The 16,943-nt window shown below is 47.7% G+C and overlaps 2 protein-coding genes across 5 annotated transcripts in view; one reads left to right on the top strand and one right to left on the bottom strand.

Moving 5' to 3' along the window:
• Window positions 1-16,943, bottom strand: part of LSAMP (limbic system associated membrane protein) — a 1,541,410-nt gene that overhangs the window by 15,426 nt on the left and 1,509,041 nt on the right. Inside the window, exon 9 of one of the 3 annotated variants that reach the window (XM_075906357.2) lies at window positions 6,939-7,288. The exons of the other annotated variants lie outside the window; for them this stretch is intronic. The gene's annotated coding sequence lies outside the window, so the exon portion shown is untranslated. Of the gene's footprint in view, window positions 1-6,938; window positions 7,289-16,943 lie in introns of those variants that run through there. 3 annotated transcript variants of the gene reach the window in all.
• GAP43 (growth associated protein 43) overlaps window positions 1-16,943 on the top strand; it is an 85,127-nt gene that overhangs the window by 66,647 nt on the left and 1,537 nt on the right. The window lies entirely within an intron of this gene.

Here is a 16,943-nt window from a genome sequence, read left to right as displayed (position 1 = left end):
AGGGCACTCAACAGACACACAACGTGAAAGAAAATGTTTCTTTGTGTCTCCAGCTAGAAACCTTCTTCAGGCCTGTAGCCAAATGACTGAGGAAGATGGATGGAGTCATTGATTTTTACCAGAGGGACTAAAGCCAGCCGTTCCTTAGTAACGGAGATGACAACTCTACTACTCTTGTGCTGGGTAGAAATGGATAAAGGGGCCAGCCTGGCCGGGGAGAGACAGTCTGATGGACCACTGTATGGAAATGCTGAGTGCGACATTCACCCCACCTGGCTGGCATGAGATGGAGACATGAAGCTTATATAAAAAGCACCCATCTACTTATCCATGGACTTGTTGAATAGCCTTGCCTGCAGTGTCCCTTGTGGAAGAAACAGAACTAAGTGGTAACAAATTGAAAGGAGACTTGTTATCAAAGCTGTAGGACACAGACCTAGTGGTTCTGTCTGGTTCGATAGCACCTTGATTGACCAAGACTACTGTGCTGCCTTGCATCACTGCACAGGGGAACTGTTAGGAACTTATAGTTCACTATATTACTCATTGCTAGTTTCCTTCACTAGCCATAAGGACTAGTGCTGTAGTCAGGTCCTGGTGTCAGGAAGCAACACTGATAAGACAAATGGCTATTCCATGGGATTGCTACATTACTGGTCCCTATGTGCCTGGCAATGCAGGGAAAGAGTGAGAGATACTGCAAGATGAGTGGGCAGCAGCTTTTGGAATGTCTGTCTGTGGTCAATCACCAATTCTGACTTGCTTGCTCACTCAAGTATCTACTTCCATTCAGTTGTGGGGCCTAAAAGACTATAAGAAGTCTTTAAGTCATCTCCCGTAAATCACTGTTGCAGCCAAAGCCAAGCAGTCTGGAAACAAAAGCCGCCCACCACTCTCTAATCAGTGGAGACAAAGACAGTATTTGTGAGGAAGAAATGACAGTGGACCCATAAGTGGCTGAGCTGCATGGCGGATGGGAAGAAATAAGCAGCAACCAATTACGTTAACACACTCAATCACAGATTTTCCTAGTTTGCTAATGTAACCTAGGGCCGGCCCAGGCACAGTCAACGAAGGACTGGATAATTGTATTTTCCTTGACTAAGGAAAAGAGGTACAGTTATGGTCAACCAGTAGAGGGCTCTCCTCAGACAATAGCACATGGGGAATATTTTTTTGGCAGAAAAGACAGAGAGGCCTTAAGCTTCACTACTACAGGCTTCTGGGCCTTATTGATCACTCTTCAAGCATCGATAAGCCACTTACCTCTTCAGGATTTTAAACAGCATAATCCAGAAAGCATTTCCATACTAACTGGACCTATCCTACAAGGCACGCAACTCACTACACACCCGTGTTATTACCCAGCACAGCAGGTCATTTCTGGCTGTACCTCCCATAGATAATAAATAAGTTAAATGGCTTTAGACATTTCATCTCTTCTTCCAACCAACTTGCCAAAGTGGCCTTTACATGGGCTTGTGCACAATATTGTTTGCAGCTAGTTTCCATCCGCCTCTTGTAAGCGAAGTTTAGCATATTGCTACAGGGCCGCTTGTTCCAGTCTTGACTGGGGAACATGCAGTTTATCCTATTTCCCTTTCAGACCAGTGTCATACTGTGGCCATTGACTACAGTGCAGTTACTGCTTATGTACCCCAGTGTGAGAGGAGAAGCAGACCCAGCATGCATTCCATCCTCCACATCTGCTGGCTGATACAGTTAATTTTAAGAGTGTGTCCATCAACTTTTTAGCAGCAAAGAGCATCTCCGCTGGCCTATGACTGGTTGTTAGACTCTTCCTATGGGTTGTTTGAGGCATTGGATCCCACAACCTAGATCAAACCTCCCAACCCTATCAGAGCCAAGTTGAGTTGTTGTCTACCTCCGGTAAGAGAATTACACCAGTGCCCTCTGCTGTCCTGAGATCTGCACTGCACCGGGCAACAATGGAGAAGCCTTGTCTTTTTCAATATGTGGCCCGATTGGGTAATTTTAAAGAGCTGGGCTTGCCACTGTGCTCCCTTCATTTTATAGCCGCCTAGTGAGGGATGCTCTCTTATTGAGCCTGAATTCATTAACCAAGTAATTGAAGTCTCATTGTAAAAAGCCTGTCGGCCAATTAAAACAAGGCAGCTATTGAAAGGCAGCTGCCCCTTAGTTTCTGGATGCAGCATTCAGAAGTTCAGAGGGTGGAAAGTCCCTCCTGCAGGGTACAAACTGTGAGAGGTGGTTTAAAAAAAATGCCCAGATGCTAATTAAAAATTGGAATTCTTTATCCTGCTGGCAGCCATCTTAAATGGACAAGAATGCCAGTGGAAACATTGGTTAGGCCTCCTGTAAGACTTTTCAGACGGGCTTCCCTCCTGCTTTGTCATTGTTACTTTGCTCTGTCCTAGAATCCCAGGTGCCTGGCCCCAGCTGCAGTCATTTACACTAGTGTAATGTGCTTGCAGAGCAGGTGTACAATGCACTCATAGCTTCAGAGCATGTGCTGGTTAGAAGAGGCCATTAGATTAGCTAATCTGATTGCCTGCATAATGTAGAGCACAGCGTGTCCTCCAGTTACCCTTCTCTTGGGCCCAATAACGTGTGTCAGATTTGTAAAATACAAATTGGGGATGCTGTCAACTCACTTTTCTGAGACATGCTGTGTATTGAAGTGGTCATGATAGTGTTAACTGGGTTTACCTAGTGTATTATTGGATGGAGCCATGCTTCACTCACTCAATGCTGCTGGCAGGTTTTTTTTTCACCACAGCCTGGTTGAGGTAAGATAGCACGTTCCTAACCAGCAATACTGGGAGTAGATTCATTTTTTTTCTTTTTGTTGCACTGAGCAAAATAAATATTTGGCCAGATTCTCCACTGCTACTGAAGTGCCCTAGCCCTGCTGGACCAGCTCAGAGACCTTACATCAGCCACATAGCTGGTTCATGTGTGGGGAGGTATAAAGGTGTTTACAGCCAGCTTTGCCTGAGGGGTGCAGCTAAGGGCTTTGGGACTTTACAGATGACGTCCTGGCGTCCATTTTGCATGAATGTTAAAGCGTCACAGAGCTTTCCTCAAGGAGGGGCTTTGCCCCTATGCTCTACAGAGGAGACATTTTGCACTACAACCTGTCTGGCATGCAGTATGCTGCATATGAAAAAGCCTTATTTGCCTGTCATTTAAGTCAATGGCACCATCTCCTTTGACTTCAGTGTGAACAGAATCAGGCCCTACTGCCACACCAGCGGTGGTTGCATGTCAGTGGCTCTAGTGGTATATACAGTAAAACTCCAGTTGGCCGGCATCCAGTGGTCCAGCACTCCTGCTAGTCCAGCACCACCTGGAACCCAAAAGTGCTCCAGGCAGTCGGACAATTGGAGCTGCTCTGCCCCGGGCTTCCCGGAGTCAGTCACTGGTCAGTTTCAGCTGCGGCTGACTTGGGGAAAGTCTGGGGCAGAGCAGCTGGGGTGCTGCCGGGTTGGTCCTGCAACACTGCCCCCGCCCCCAATCCCCTCCACCCTAGACCCCTCATAGCCCCTCCTTCCGATAGTCCGGCATAAAAATAATCCCCTGGGTCCTAAAGGTGCCGGATTATCGGAAGTTTACTGTAATTGCAAAACACTTTGGGCTTTTGTGAGTTGCTGTGTGCATGAGAAATATAATTAATGTCTTTGATGTGGAACTCTGGCACTGTTGCCCTTGTTACTACTGAAGGCATTTGTCAACAAGATGGCAACTGGCAGATGGAGACTCAGAAAGATCCAGTAACTCTTGTTTTGAAAATAGAGGGACTCTGTGTGTAAATAGATGGATTTTTAAAAAAACCTAAAACATTTGCTTGAAATAAGGCGGGGGGGGGGGGGAGAGGAGGGAGAGGCGACATTTTAAAGCCCATCCTATTTTATAATCACCCACATCCCTGGACTGATAGCATCTCAAGCGGGAGAGGCACAGATTCATAGAGTCCAGAAGCTACTGCTGAGATCATCTCATTAACCTCCCCCCTCTATAGCAGAGGCCACAGAGCAGCTCTAATGCCTAGGGAATATCTAGGTAGGAGGCTACCCCTGGTTTCCATGGCAATCTGGCTTTTTGGAAGGCCTGCAGGTTTCACGAATCCCCAATTTATCAGCCTTGTAGCGTGTATATTAATGGACAGTGGGCAGTGAGGCGAAGCATGAATGGTATGCATCCATTGGCTGGAGGCGGAGAGGTGGGTGTGGGGCTGTGTAGTAAGGCTGAAGCAATTTGGTCTCTTGTCACTTGGCGATGAAGGGGGAGTGTATGGGGGGGAGGCAACTGTCATCAATTTAGAAGGCACTGGAAGCATTTTGCTGCAAAGAGGGAGCACTACTGTCTCCATGTCCAGTTGGGGAGAGGCACATGCACAAGGCTTGTGTCCTGTGTCGTAATAGACACAATGTGGCTCCACAACAAAGAGGACACTGTATTTAGAGCCTAATCAACCCAATGAGAGAGAGAGTGTAGATCCCATCGCTCTGTGCACACCACTCATCTTCTTAGCCCTATCAGTGGGTAGCAATGCTCTTGTTCGGGCTGCCACCTCTTTTTAAAGTCAACCCCTGGGACAGCCTTTCTTTGGCCTACAGCCTGCGTCTTCACCTTTGCACAACCATCACACGATTACAAAACCCTTTCATAGGCTGCCTTAGCAGAACTGCAGCAGGAAAACATGCACCTGTGGATTGCACCTGTCTATGTAACGTTCATCACCAGTGCTGCTCCCCCACCCCGCTTGTTTTTTTTCAAAACCGTGCCCCTGAAACGGCTGTATCCTCGGCCACACCAACTTGTTGGCTGAGCTAGACCTCTGTGTATAGGCAATTGCCTTATACACTTGCATAATTCCCATGGTAAGAATTTTTCTTGCCTGCAGAGTTGGCGTCTCTGCTGGGCCTTTAGGTTTCTTTTTACATCAAGTCATCTCTTATTGCATTTTCTTCCTGACTGCACAATTGGCCACAGATGGGCTGAGGAAAACTGAGCACTGCACACCCTGTGCCTTGACACAAGTTCCCACGCATATTTCCCAGAGCATTCTCTATAGATTGAAGGGTCCCCAAAAAGAGGGCACAGATATGTTGCAGGGGGGCACTGCTACATGGAATGGGGACATCTTTTGCAAGCTGTGTGGCAATAAGAATATCGTAGCAGCTGTTGCATGTCATACTCCACAGGTGGAAGCAAATGAAAACCTGAGCACCAATCAGGTCATGACTTGCCTTACTCTTCTGTGCTGGTACTAATGCTGAAAAAGTGGGCCATTAGCAGGTGTGCCCAACCTTAGGTTTTGGCCTGAGACAGGATTTTGTGGACTCTCTCAGACTCTAAATCCATCTGAAATTTCCAGGCTTGTGGTTCTGCAGCAGCCAAGGCCATGGGTACTACAACAGTGACAGTAAACTGTGCGCAGGCTGAATGGCCTAGTGGTAAGGTGGTTTACTAAAGAGGCCTGGGTTCCCTTCCTGGATCTGCTACAAACTTCCTATGTAACCTTGGTCAAGCTACTCAGTGTTGTGCAGTTGTGACCATTCCCCCCACCCTCTCTAAAATGGTGCTAATGGAACTGTTCACATAGCTGGGTGTGTGTTTGGACTAGACCAGGGAAATGCTACTATCAGGACAGGGTCATGATACAGGCTAAACACAGCTCAGGGTTCATTTCAAGTGTCTGTACTGTGTTAGTGTATGTTATATAAACATACCCAAAATCTATATTAAAATTAAGGTTGCCAAGTCAAGCCTCTGAAAATTAGGAAATGCTACCATTAAGGCTGCCTCAAGGGATTGGGCTGGTTCAAGAGAGCGATTAATGGAGCCTTTATCACTTCACGTTAGGGATGTTAAATTTAGTTTAATCAACTAATTAATGGATTTTCCATCAACTAATCCATTAGTTGATAAGCGGGGGATCCGCAGTGGGGTTAGCTCCCGGCTTTTGCTTATTTGATAGTCGACTAGTCACTTACATCCCTGCTTCACAACCAGCTGAGAGAGGAGCCAAAAGTTGTTGGCTGCTTTTCCTCCCCCTCCGCCCCCGATCAGTGATTCCCAAACTTTTCGGCATCATGCCCTCTTTTTGATTTTTGAAAAACTCTCCTCCCTCTCCCCACCAATAACAGCAAAACTTAAGCAAAAAAACCAAAAAAACTGACCGGGGCAGCAAAACTTGATGGGGTGGAGAGCTGGGTCACCTCGTGCCCCTCCTAGAATTTCTTCACGCCCCCTAGTTTGGGAACCCATGCCCTAGCAGGGGACTGGGAATTAAATCTGATATTGCGGATTCTATTTCATCTCTGCCACCAACTCCAGGAGTGATCTTGTCAAATAATTGTTTCTTTGGATTCCTCAATGTCCCCATATGTAAAATGGGGATGAAGATACTTTTCAACCTCTTGAAAATGGCTGTGAGCATTAATGTTTGTAAAATGCTTTCAAAACATTGCAGGAGAGAAAAAATTCCCTTTGCCTACAATCCACTAATTCAAGCTTAGATTTTGTTTGATGCACCTGTTTAAGGATCATTGTACAAATGTTCTGGACTACAGCACAACACTGTCAGGCCATCAGGATCTGGAGAATGGGAACACAAGCACCTCAAACCTCATCACCTCCAACCTTACAGATCCCACTGTAATTGTGTTGAAGAAACATCTGTCACAGTTCAGAGCACTTTTCCATGCTCCAGCAAAGGCACCCACTTCCTCAATCATCACCTCTCCTTGGCGGAGACCTCTCTCTCTCTCTCTCTCTCGCCTTCCTGATCAGGGTTTTTCCCGGCTGCACAGTTCCCTCTCTATGCTGCGAGTTTTCCAGCAAAGCAGACTGCATAAACTGGCCCGTGTCTATGCTGTACTTTCTTCTCCAAGGCTATAAACAGTTGCCCCACAGCTATACGTCACCACACAGCTCTTTGTAATGAAGGACATTTATTCTTAAGGCGAAAACAGCACAAAAATATTAAAACAATAAAAGAACGTACACACATTCCAGCAACTTTGCCAGAGATCACCCCACCTCCAGCAAGATCTCTGGGAAGTGATTAGACCTTCAAATCCACATAAGTGATTCTTCTGTGATTATAATTTTATAACAGCTTTTGTTCAGAGCAAGAATACACATGCATAAGTCAGAATCTCCTTTATACAACTTGGGCCTTGGATCTTCAGATTCTGGGAACCGGTAATCAGCAAAGCATGGTTCTGTCCACAGGGTGTAGCCTAAAATGGTTGGGTCCAAAGGTGGAAATTTGCATTGGCCTTCTCGCGGGTATTTCCTAGGAAACACACTTAATATTTTTATACAGAAAATTCCTCCTTGTTTAAAATAGTTTTTTTAAGCTCATGACTCATTCCCCAAGTGTGCTTTGGCTATGTCTCCAGCTCAAAGACTAGTCCTACACAGTCATTAACTTTCTATTCAATACAATGACTCCAAAGGTCATTAAACTGAGTTCAACAAGGATTTTCGATAATATTGCAGGAAATTTCTCCAAATATAATAACATCCATCAAGAACACCATGCACCAGGAGAAACTCAAACACCCAGTTTCTAGAAGGAAGCCACCTGCCTGACTGGTAACATCTTTAAACAATAGAGAATAACTAGGGATGTTAAATATCGAATAATTAACTAATCAAATAGAAGATGGGATTTTCATTGACTATTCTGATTAGTCTATAAGGGTCCCTTTGCCTTTGATCTGTAGCAAGAGCCCTCCTGGGCTCTTGCTACGGCTCAAAAGCAGAAGCCCTGCAAGGTGCACAGGGCCAGCAGGGAACTGGCCCCACGCTCCCTGTGGCACCTAAGGCTCTTGTAGTCCCCTGCTGGTCCCCTGCTCCCTGCGAGGTTTCTGCTATTTCAAAGGCAGAAGTCTCACAGGTAGCGTGGGACCAGCAGGGGACTACCCCGCTGGCCCTGAGCCTCAGCCTTTAAGAGCCCCGCTGGGACTCTTGTACATTCCAAAACCAGAATCGCAGCAGAAGTGGCAGTAGTGGAGACTGCTTCAGTCCCTGCTTGGCCATTTCCCACAGTGCTTCTACTTCTCCTGCCCCACGTGGAGATAGTGCTGGGGGCAACTGGCTTTTAAGCTGACACCCCCCAAGCTCCTACTGCCCCCTTGCTTCCTCTGTCTGATAGAAGCAACAAGGGGTGGGGGAAGTGACTAGTCGATTAGTCGCTTACATCCCTAAGAAGAAGAACCTGCAACTCCTGCTGCTTAATTCAAGATCACACATCCAACAGAACCAGCACCATCCAGGACTCTCCATATGTCACAAACCAAGACAGATCACAGAATGCACCAGGAACAGCAAAGATCCACATCCAAAGATCTGCTCTAGGAATTATTTTGTGGGTGCAGTATGACCCGTGTTATACAGGAGGTCAGACTGGATGATCACAATAGTGCTCTCTAGACTTAGAAGCTATGTCTACACTCGCGGCTTCTTGCATGAGAAATATGCAAATGAGGCTAAGCGTGGAATATCGCCAAGCCTCATTTGCATACCTAATTTTTGCAGAAGAGGCTCTTGCGCCAGAAGTAGCTGTCTACCCTCTTGTGCAATGCCATTCTTCCTGAAAATAATCAGCATAACGCTATTGTGCAAGAGGGTTTTTCTTGCGCAAGAAGGGGCAGTGTAAACAGCTCCTTCTGGTGCAAGAGCCTCTTCTGCAAAATGGCGGCTTATTAGGTATGCATATGAGGCTCAGCGATATTCCACGCTTAGCCTTATTTTCATATTTCTCACGCAAGAACCTGCGAGTGTAGACAAAGCTGGAATGTATTACTCCACGTACTGCTACGAACACTTATATGCAATAGCAGGGTAAGTTATGTGGCCTAGTACTAGAATAGCTCCAACAGCTCTCAGAGAATAGTGATAAATAGCTGCTTCTCCTCTTCAGTATCTAAGAGTCTACTGGGAGAAACAGTGAGAGGCCATGGGTTCGGCTGCCAAAAGCATGCCAACGACATTACGCTGTGTAGCTCATTCTCTACTAATGCTACTAGAATGTCTACAGGAAATAAGCTCTTGGATAAAGACCAGCTGGCTCATGCTGACCTCAGGCAATAGACTGAAGAGATGCTGACTGGCAGAGCAAATACTTTGAAGAGCTTGTCGATACCTTGTCTCGAACTATTGCTGAAGATGCACAGCCCCCATTTGTCAAAGTGTGAAGCCTCGGGTTCCTATTTGATTCCTCGTTAAGTTTGGATGACCAAGTGGCATCAGTAGCTAAAAATGTCTTGTGCCTCCTACAGATACTAGCTAGGAAATGGTTGTTTCTTTCTTTGTACAAGTACCGGATCCAGAAATTTGTTCCCTCAAGGTTGTATTTCTGAGATTCATTTTACCTGAAACTGAATGTGAAGATGATAGGCCGGCACCAGTGTGTTCAGAATGTTGCTGCCTGTCTTTTCCATAGTTCTGGCCTTGGTTCAGGCTCTTCACCTAGCACCAGTCCTGTTCCAGTGACAATTAACGCTGTGGGCCTCGTTTTCAAAACAATCAATTGATCAAGCCCCAGCTGCATCAAAGACTGAATTCCAATTGATGAGCCACTCCGATTTCTCTGCTCCTTTAAGACCGGCGCTGTTCCGGAGCCCAGAATGAAGCATGAGTAAACTGGAGACACAGCATCTGGCCATGCATCAGATGTGGGGAGGATCACCGGCTGCTCTCTATGCTGCACTGTGTCTGTGGACCGTGTCCTTTCCAGGGCTAGTCACATTAAAAAAAAAAAAATCCAAACAAAAACCAACCCCTTTAAATATACAGCCAGAGCGAGCTATCTGCTACAGCATGTTCATTCAGTATGGCTGGGTGTTGCGGGTGAGGGAACATGTTCTGTGACAACACAGTAAATTGAGCTAATACCCATCCCTTGGCATTGGTCGCTCTTGCCAGCTGACAGATATGTACTTTTGGCGCTAGTGAATGAAGCGCCAAGAACCCCCAGTCCGAGTCCCTTGGTGAGGTGGATCGCTATCTTTATGCCAGTTCCATGTGGGGTGCAAAGTGTACTTGAACGATAAGACTGTGCTGCTTTGGCCGTGCTCTGTGGCCCAAACCCTTCCTCAGTGTAAAGGCACTGAAAGCAGCAGTGTTTGACCATGGCCCCCATTGCACTGGTTCAATGCTTCTCTCCCTCAGTACATCCTCTAATGTGAAGGGATGCTCCCCTACTGCCTTCGACGACAATGAGCTGCCAGACTTTTCCTTCCAAGTACAAGCTAAAGCACCCTTGAAACGAGCCTCAGTGCTGCTTTTGCTGCTGTGACGAGAGGCCACATTATTAGGGATAGAAATGTGGCTGAGTTAGTCCAATTCATTAGGGAGGCTGTGCTGCCTGTAAAGCAGTAACAGACTTCCTGTCCCCCTCCTGGGTGGGTTGGAATGGATCAGAAAGCATTGCTTTGCCAAGGCTGAGCTAACGCGCTGACTCCATAAAGCAGTAGACAGCAGTGGAAAAAAAACAACCTGCCAGCAAAGGCTTAGCCAGCCCCTTCAGCTGTTGGGCACAGTGGCGTAAACGTGCGCGTGGGAGGGCTGGGAGTGTGGAGGGAATTAGGGGAGTCAGTTCTTCCTGTTTCCAAGGAAGCGGTGTGTGTAAATGTGATTGTAGCAGGGTTAGTGCCACACATTCGCAGAGAGCAGTGCGCCTCTTTAGTCCCGCCCCTTCCCCTCTCCTGATCTCTCTGGAGAGATGCCAGTCAGCCAAAGTTGGAGGGTTTCCATGGCAACCAGGCAGCTGGTGTCTAGACACTGTGAGAGGTGCCTTGCAATTGAGCTGCAATTCTCATTCCCCGCAGTCCGACCCCCCCCACTTCCTCTTCTTTGCTTTCCATTTACTGCACACGTGAATGCCCAACGGTGAATGGAGTTTCCTGTCCAGAGGCTGCTTGGAGTGTGGGGGGAATCTCAAAGCCACCCTCTCTTCAGCTTCAGGAAGCGAGACGGTAGACCAGACAGCCCTCTGAGGATACAGCACGGACAGGCTGCAGCCCATCTCATCTGCTAGGACTAATAGCATCGCCCCTTTCTTCTGCCAGCCCAGCTCAGGGTTGCCGTGGGCATGGGGCTGAAAACAGCAGGGAGAGGAGGAGACCCAAAGTCGAATGGATGTTAATGATGTGTGTCTGATTCCTGAGGACCTGACCTCCCTTCCACGGGATATCCTCCCCCCGCATGCTCCATAGACTCCTGCCTGTGAAATCATCCAAAAGTTAATTCAGAGAGCTGCAATTTCCTACCCCCATAACCACAGCTGATGTCTTCTAGCCGGGCACCACTGACATCAGTGCCAGGGGATTGAGACTGCCTCCTGTGATTCTGAAGGACACTGAGCTCCCTAGCTCAATGATGTCATCAGGACACCTGGGTGGAGGTGTGGTCACAAGAGTACAGAATGGTTAACCTCCCTAATGATTAATTTACTAGTCAAGTAGTTGATAGAATTTCCATTGTCTACTAGACTAGTCGATAGGCACTTCCGCATTCCCCCTTTGAAATGTACAAGAGTCCCCAGTGCAAAGTGTACAGAGCTGACCCCGGGCTCCGTGTGGCATTTAAAAGCAAAAGCGCCCGCATGGAACCTGGGGTCAGCGGAGGACTCAGGGCTCCATGCTGTGCTACTGCTTTGAAATTCCACATGGAGCCTGGGGTCAGCAGGGAGTCCCCAGCTGATCCCGGGCTCTGTGCAGCACTGCTGCTTGGAAACACCACCTCAGCATTTCAAAGCAGCGTTGCACAGAGCTGACCCCAGACTCCATGTGGTGCTGCCCCTTTGAAATACCGCAGCGGCATGGCAAAAGGACAGTGCTGCATAGCTCAGCTGTGCTGCATAGCTCAGCTGTGCTGCATAGCTCAGTGCTGAGCTCAGCTGTGCAGCGCTGCCGCTTTGAAACACCAAGGCAGTATTTCAAAGGGGCAGCACCACACAGCGGAGCCGGGGATCAGCTATGCAGCGCTGTCCTTTTGAATGCTGCTGGGTGTTTCAAAGCAGCAATGCCACACGGAGCTGACCCCAAGCTCCATGCGTTGCTGCCCCTTAAAGGGGCAGTGCCGCATGGAGCCCGGGGTCAGCTCCTTGTGGTTCTGCTTTGAAACAAGGTGGCATTTCAAAGGCGGCAATGCTGCACGGAGCCCAGGTACGGGCTCCATGTGGCGCTGCCGCTTGGAAGTACCCACTCTCCTCCCCCCCCCGCTTTGCTGCCTCTGTCTGATAGAGGAAGCATGGGGGGGGGGGGAAATCGACTAGTTGACTCGACTATCCGATAAGCATTTGCTTATCGGATAGTTGACTAGTCCTGCACATCCTTACTACAGAGGGGTACCTGAGCCAAGACAGAACTGCAAAGGGCTCTGTGGAGAGCTACCAGCCCCACACAGATTTCCAGTCAGTTGTGTGTGTGAAGGTACAAGAAAGGAATAGTGTGAGTAACAGGTACTTTTCATACAGCATCAAGAATTATACTTCTTTGTATAAGAAAGGAGGCCTGTTACAGTGGACTGACACTTCCCCCCAAAAAGCTGATTACTGTTCCCTATTCACTGAGTAGCCTCTCCAGCTACTGATCTGACTGAAGTGAGACATAATGATCAGAAGATCGTGAAGAATAACAGGAGATGCTCTCCATGGAGGAGAGACCCATGATAGGCTCTGCGTCCCCTCTTCCCAATATTAAACAGGCCTGCATGGGTCACTGGGTGACGTAGACTGGGCCTTCAAAAAGATGGGCAGTTTGGGGCTCTAAACCCCCTATGTGATGTATGGGGCATCTCAGTGGAGCAGGACTGGGGCAAGGAGGCCTTTTTGACAGGGATGTGGCAGGAGAATGGGCTCTATGGTGGCTCTGTGCCTGAAACGGGTACCATTTTAACAGACTCAAGGCTTATCATACTCTGCCTGCTATCAGCTTTTGCAGGGCTGGCTGGATTAATGGATTTGGTAGATGGATCCATAGTTGAGACGTTCAAGTATGGATCCAAACATCACCGCAGCGTTGAGTGGCTGAGATCCTGCACTTTGGGTACATCTAAACTACATGGCTCCATCGACGGAGCCATGTAGATTTGTTTTTTTGGCAAAGGCAAATGAAGCCGCGATTTAAATGATCAGCTGTTTGTCTGCTCAGCGCGCTAGTCTGGATGCTCCCCTGCCGGCATCAAAGCCCTTTGTCGGCAGCCCCGGTAAACCTCATCCCACGAGGAATAACGGGGCTGCCAACAAAGGGCTTTGATGTCGGCAGGGGAGCGTCCAGACTAGCACGCTGAGTGGACAAACAGCTAATCAGCTGTTTGTGGGCTCTGCGCGGCAGCCATGTAAATTTAAATGAAGCCGCGATCGTTTAAATCGCGGCTTCATTTGCCTTTGCCTAGCTGTCTAATCTACATGGCTCCATCGATGGAGCCATGTAGTCTAGACACAGTCTTTGATTTGGACCCATCTCTAATCTAGAGCTTCCAAAGTTCTACAATTAGAGCTACTTCTGGGGAGGCACGTGGCTGTCGATAGCAGTTCAGTACAACCTTGCCCAACACCTTAGAGCAGGGAAGAGTAACATTCAAGCAGAGGCTTGAGTCTCAGGTTTGTTCAAGCGGCACCTACTACAGGACTCCAGGGAAGGGGGGGAAAGTAGACTGGAGGCTGGGTTCAGAACAGAGGTCATACTGAATGCAGGCTCACTGTAGAAAAGTTCTATAAGGAATGAGACACTCATTTCAGAATGAGGAAGGTGAGCAGTAATTCTGAAAACAAAGGCAAAATCCCTGAGTCAGCTCTGTGGAACTCACAGCCTTTTTGTGTAATTCCTTTTCTCTTGGCACTGTCTGTGACAATTTAAAGAGCTGTAAGAAAACAAAAAGGAAAAGGAAAACAAAACCAAAGCCACCAGCCACAAAACATTATTAGTGGAGAGGTTACAACTACTATGGTCATGTGCTGAGGTCCGCTCCAATTTAATTAATCTTGGCAAGTTAAATGGAGCTGGGCAGGTCCCAAGAGGCAGCCAGAAATCCACTCAACCTAATTTCACTAATGTAGGGCAGTGGAGGGGCTTGGAGCGGGGCCTGCAATCTCAGCCATTAGGACGTGGCGTAGGCGAAAGCAGCTGGAAATGCCACCATCCAATGAAATGGCTGCCTGCCTGCCTAGCTCAGCTTTATAGCAAGCATAGCTGCATATGTTCAAGGTTCACTTGCCAGTGGGGTTCTCAGACACAGAGCTCAACCTTTCTAGGAAATAAATGGAGAACTGACAAGCAGAGATTTTTTTCCAAGTTAATTGCAGCAGGGCTTCCTAATTCAGCTCCATGCTTTATATTCCCTGGGACCCTACCAGGCAGGCCTGGTGCACAGAAGTGAGGAGCATTTACGACTGCCAACTAAGTTCATAGGGATGTAGGTTCTCAGCGCCTCTAAGAATCAGGCCCCCAGTTGACTCCAAGTAGGCAGAGAAATAAACTTCACATTCAATCTCCCAAACAACTCTATAGTTTAATGCCGGTGCAAATGCACCACGTTAATTTAAAGTATCACATGAAGGCTCTCAGGTGGCCCAGTGGATTTCTCAACCTGGTTTTCTCCTTTAAAATCTGGGATTAAAATGAGATTGAGCCTAATCGCTAGTCTGAGATTTGTCATCATTCCAGAATCACCACAAATTTGGGAAGAATAAAACAACAAAACAAAACCTGGCAGAGTGGAATCACAACAGGCTTGGATGGAGTCAAATAGTGAAGCATATTATTACACATCCTAATAAAATCCCAAAGCTATGGGGCACAAGGACTGAGGTGACTCAGCAGAGTTGTGCAGCGTGGATCAGAACCAAACCATCATCACCCTTCCATTTCAAGCCCCTTTCATCTTCATGACACTACCCTTCTTGTTTCGCTTCCATCTCCTGGTACCTCCTGCTCCATGTTCTGACATACCCAGGAATCCTCTCCTCTCACTGTCTGGATGACATCAGCCCCTGTCTGTGGCAGGCCCCCTGCCCATGGCTCACCAGAACCAGTAAACATCACCCATTAAGGGTGAATCCTACCAGCTGACCTTTCATATCCATAGCAGACAAAAGCATGGAAACTGACACAAATTCTAAGCCAGGCTCTGACATTGTGTAGCGCAGATGAGCCATGTGAACCATTATTTGCCTCAGTTTCCTCACCTCTGTAAAACAAAGTTGATTAAGTTAACGAAGTCAAAGTTGTCACAGCACGCTACAAGTTTTCATTATATATCGTTCCAACACAGGACAAAATTCCAGGCGTGGTTGTTATGTTGTTGGACCTGACTCACCCACCCCTAGCTCACTGTGTTTTTGCATGTACTTCTACTTCCCCCACTCAACCTGTGGATGCCTGTAAGAAAATCTACAGATGGCTTTGATACAGGAAACTCAGATGAGCCCTTGCAGAGTCTCTGTCACAAACAGATTAAGACCCTTCTGGTGACAACTCACCGCTCAGTGTTAGAACTCGTAGGTGCTACTTCCCTTTCCAACCGTGTGACCATGGCATATCATGGCTCTGCGTGGTGCTGCCATTTCTCCATTTTAAAATGCTCTGCTAGCTGGCATTAGAGAGGAGTGCAGGGGGGAAGAAAACAGTGAAATTAAAGCTGTTATAGCCTCAGGTTTAGTAAAACCCATTAAGATCACTTGACCTGTTTGGGCTCCCAACCCTGCATGTGATCCATTTAAATCAACAGCCTATTTCACTCCCTGTTGATGGCTGTAGTTGTACTAATTAATGTAAGGGACGCCTTGCAAAGCTCTTAGATTTTGTTGTTTAGTAGCAGGAGAAAGCCAACTTGTATGTGCTTCTGCTGGCTGGAAGTCTGTGGCCCCAGGGACTCAGGTAGGGTTAGTGGGCCAAGGTGCTGCACTGCTAGATTTTTTTTATGGCAACTATAACAGTAGGAACTTGTGACACATGGGTTGGGGGGTCCAAGCAACCCAAGTGCAATCAAAGCACTTAATTGGCACGAGAGGCAGTGGTGGTGGGGGGTGGCACACAATTTAAAAGCTACTGTTAGGGACGTAGGGCTAGGGGAGGTATTTTAAAAAGCTACATTAAGGGGTCTCGGCTCCTTGCCAAGGTTGGTAGCAAATGCACGTCCGCCTTAGCAAAACTGAGATAGTGGGCTCAGTCCAAGTCCCAGTAGTTGACTGTCCACATACTATCAGGCACCCCACTAATACATGACCGGGAGTTCTGGGCCAGAGAAAGAACTGACAGGTAACATGGGACAAGTGCCCTTTTACACCATGGGCTGGACTCAGCCTACATGCCTGTGTACCGGGAATGCTTTAGCAATAGCTCAGTAAGGGCCCAGTCCCTCAGGAGAATGGGCTGGCTGACCTAAAAGAGGGCTCATGCCAACTCCATCTACTTTGTCTCCCTATAAGCCTCCTCTCTTTCCTAGTTGCTTGTCTACTAGGTGTCTAGAACGTCACGGTTTGAAGTGCATTTCATTGTAACATTTCATGTGACCTGAGGGCTGGTGAAAATTGTCAGATGGCCTTGGCGTACAAGGGCCTCCAGCTATAGAATTGGCACAGCTCAGCTTCATAAGAAGTCCTAGCGGATGGATTAGAGAATGCTAATCCTTCGATAACTTCTTATAGCATTTCATAGTAGGGATGTAATCATGTAATCGATTAACTGATTAATTGATAAGCAAAAGCTTATAGGTTAATGCTATAGGCTACATGCATTTCCCTCCCCCACTCCCTTGTCAGTAAATTTTTTAGCAGGCTGGTCAGCAGCCCAGTTCAGTCCCAGCTTACGCCGGGTCTAGTACCTACTCCTGCTGCGGCTCTTAAAGTGACTTTGGAGCCAGGCGGGCAGGCAGCCCAGCTCAATTCTGGCTTGTGCTGGGTCTGGGAGCTCAGACCCCCTAGACAGGGGCTGCTGCCA

The sequence above is a fragment of the Pelodiscus sinensis genome, chromosome 1 (genome assembly GCF_052426305.1).
Source record: "Pelodiscus sinensis isolate ZL-2025 chromosome 1, ASM5242630v1, whole genome shotgun sequence".
In the NCBI taxonomy this organism is placed as follows: domain Eukaryota; kingdom Metazoa; phylum Chordata; order Testudines; family Trionychidae; genus Pelodiscus; species Pelodiscus sinensis.
This window is presented reverse-complemented; position numbering and strand designations above follow the sequence as displayed.